The following is a 3,434-nucleotide window of genomic DNA, read 5'->3' on the forward strand; positions in this document are numbered from 1 at the left end:
CCCTCTCTACTTCCCGACCTCACTCATTCATTCGACACCTATGCATTAAGCACCTGCTGTCTACCAGGCACCAGTCCAGACCCCGAGGAAACAGAGTCATGAACAAAACAAGCAGAGACGGCTGCCTGGGTCCCTGGGGGAGAGCGCGCATTGTAGCAAGAGACAAGCACATTATACAAAAAAGATAATAAATGGGTAAGTCGTATCTTACGTAGGTGAGGCAGCCCCTCCCTGCCCAACTCTGTCACTTGTAGGAAGGCTATAAATGCTACAGAAAAAAGAAAAAGTAGAAGGGGATAGAGGAGATTAGGGGTCCCCGCTGGGGCAGATTTTCTTATTCAACAGGGGGGTCAGGTGAGGCAGCCCCTCCCTGCCCAACTCTGTCACTCTATCTAGATTCCCCCGAAGTGCTTCCGGGTTCCCCAGGGCACCTGGCAGAGAAATCCTCGCCTGGACTCAAGCATTGGATGAAACACAACCTTCCTTAACTTCTCCGGGCCTCTTGCTCTCCCTCGCCCCCCGGAGGCGAGCGGTCATGGAGCCAGTCCTTCCCCGAAATGAGAACAGCTTGGTGACAGGCTGAGTCCTCCTGCCCTGTCTGCCGCCCATCTCCGGGGCTCCTGGCTCCTCGGGGTTGTCGCTTGGGCCTCTGCCCAGCCTCACTCCGCGGGCCTCACCCCGAGCGCGCCCCCAGGCACGCAGCTCCCGCCTGCATGCTCACCGACAGACGACCCCATGGGACCTGCCACCCAGATACCTGGCCGGACGCCCTCCGTCTGCCCAGCGCGTCCCTCGCTGGTGCCCAGAGCTGCCCCTGACCCTCTCCTGCTCTCAGGGCTCCCTAGCGCCCCCCAGGACAAAGCCCTGATCTGAATCTGGCATTCGAAATCCTGCACCCGGGGCGGGAGGAGGGGCTATATAGTCATCCGCCTCCGGGTTTTGTCACTTACGCTTCCACGACGGCTTCCACCTGCCCATGCCTGACTGACTGATCAGGACACTCCGGGCCTTGGATGCTCCGCCCACTCCGCCGTCCAACCTCCAGCCCCACCTCCACCTGGCTAACGCCTGCACATCGCCTCCTCCAGGAAGCCCTCCGGGAGTCTCTGGCTGGGTTGCTGCATCCTCGAACTGGCCTGTGGCCCTCTGTTTATACAGCTGTCTCCTCCATCAGACTAACACCTCCCGAAGGGCCCGGGTTTGAGTCATCTGGGTGCCGGGCATCGCCCAGCTGAGGGCCTGGCCGGCCAGCAGGGCAGATATTCCTGCAGTAAAAGAATGTTCTCTCCTCTGCCTCTCCTCCATGTCTGCCTTATCATCTCCCCACTCTTCACTCCTGCCCTGCTGGTCTGGAGACCACACTCTGAGGTTTTCTGATGATGGCAGAAGTCTTGGAAGGGCCATTTGGAAGGCCTCGGGTCGGGGATGGGAGGTTAGCCCCCCAGGGGAGTGGAGGAGGGTTCTGGGAGAGAGACGGCTGTGAGCAAGCAGAGCAGGAGGTGGTCCTGCCATGAGTAGTCTGTCTCTTGGGGAAGGGCCCAGTTTCATCTGTCCTTGGCTTTCAACTCTGTCCTGGCTGCTTCCAGCTTCGGTTAGCACTTCCTGCAAGGGATTCTGGGAGACTGGACTCCTGGTATAAAGGAGGGGCTGGGGGCCCGGACCCCCGGGTCTGAGGGGTGAGGAGGTAGGGGCCTGGACTCTTGGATCCTAGAGAAAGAAACTGTTGGGGTTTAAAGTCCTGGTCCCTCCACACTCATCTACGTTCTGGTTTTAGAAACATCTGGTTTTATACAGCTGCTCCACCCTGGCAGGGTGGGGGTGGGGGCTGGACAGCCAAATACCCAGTTTCTGAGTGGAGCCTGGGCTGCCCCCACCCCCACCCCGGGGTAGAGGAATCACCCTCCCCGCCTGCTCCGGGCTCAGCTCCCACCGGAGGACCCATCATCCTGACATAGCCAGACACCAGGCGGCGGCCCAGGCTCCCGGCACCCGCGTCAGCACGGGCACGCCCTGCCTCTGGTGCTGTGGGCCGGCTCCCCTCCGCTGGGCCCTGAACTGGCCTGCTCCCCCCTGACGGCCAGGCTCAGGCAAAGGCCCAACCGGGTACTGCCCCCGTCCCCGCCCACATCCTGCCTTCCAGGGAAACCCAGGAAACGAGGGCTTGGCACCTTGTGGGGTACAGCTCCAGGACAGGCTGGACACGATGGAACAGCAGGCAGAAAGGACTTAGAGACAGAAAAACAGAGCAACAGTGAAGGAGAGAGAGAGAGAGAGTGAGTCAGAGCCAGAGAAACACATACAGGGAAAGCACCTCAGAAAGAGATACACGGAGATGCGGAGAGATGGAGGGTGGATAGAGGCCGAGCTCGATGGATCAATCGATCGATCGATAGATAGATACAGGCAGGGAAAGGAGAAACAAGCAGCCACTGAGAAGAACGGAGAGAAACAAAAACTGGGGGACAGAAAAGAAAAAGAGATAGAGATACAGTTATTCAGAGAGTAAGAGATAAAAATATATAGAGAGGGACAAACACAGAGAGAGAGAGAGAGAGAGATTGAGAGAGAGAGAGAAAGGAGAGAGAGAGAGAGAATATACACATCTTACAAACACTTGGCTTATTACACTAATTATACACTATGATGAGAAGGTAAGGGAGGGACACTCGGAAAGAAGGAAGGACGGAATAAGAAACTCAGGAGCACCAAGAGTCAGACATTTAGCTACGCAGAAACAAACCCAGATGAGAAGGTAAGGGAGAGGCACTCGGAAAGAAGGAAGGACAGAATCAGAGAGTCAGACATTTAGCTACGCAGAAACAAACCCAGATGGAAGCAGGTGGAAATGCAAAGGGAGAGAGACGGGAACACACAGAGAAAGAGAACCGGACAGACAGGTGGACAGAGAGAGAGGGCAGGGAGACAGAGACAAGGGCCAGACTCGGGGAACAGAGGCCGGGAGGACGTGGGAATGGATGGGGATAAAGAATCGGTCACAGGCACAAGGAGAGAGACGGATGTCAGCTCACAGTGAGAGGAGCAGAGAAGGAATCACATACAGAGGTTTTTCGGCACAATGACATTTATCACCCGAGTCCCCTGGTTCTGAGGGGCTGGGAGTTCAGACGCCCAGGGCCCTCATCTCTTGGGTCTCGGAGAGAGGCCCCTGGCTCCTTTGGAAGCTGACCTGGGGGCAGCTGACCAACAACTCTGAGCTTACCCCGGAGCCCCTGGGGAGACAAATCCCAGTGCCCCAGCCCCCTCTGCAGCCCCTGGCGCACACACAGACACACAGACACACAGACACAGACACACACACACAGACACACACAGACACACACACACACACAGAGACACACACACACAGAGACACACACACAAACAGATATCTAGAAAGATCCAAACCCTGACTTAGCGTAGTGGAGATCCAAACA

General features: G+C 57.1%; 1 protein-coding gene across 1 annotated transcript in view; it reads left to right on the forward strand.

Moving 5' to 3' along the window:
* HAS1 (hyaluronan synthase 1) overlaps positions 1 to 3,434 on the forward strand; it is a 14,448-nt gene that overhangs the window by 518 nt on the left and 10,496 nt on the right. The window lies entirely within an intron of this gene.

The sequence above is a fragment of the Pteropus alecto genome, unplaced genomic scaffold (genome assembly GCF_000325575.1).
Source record: "Pteropus alecto unplaced genomic scaffold, ASM32557v1 scaffold41, whole genome shotgun sequence".
NCBI classification, from domain to species: domain Eukaryota; kingdom Metazoa; phylum Chordata; class Mammalia; order Chiroptera; family Pteropodidae; genus Pteropus; species Pteropus alecto.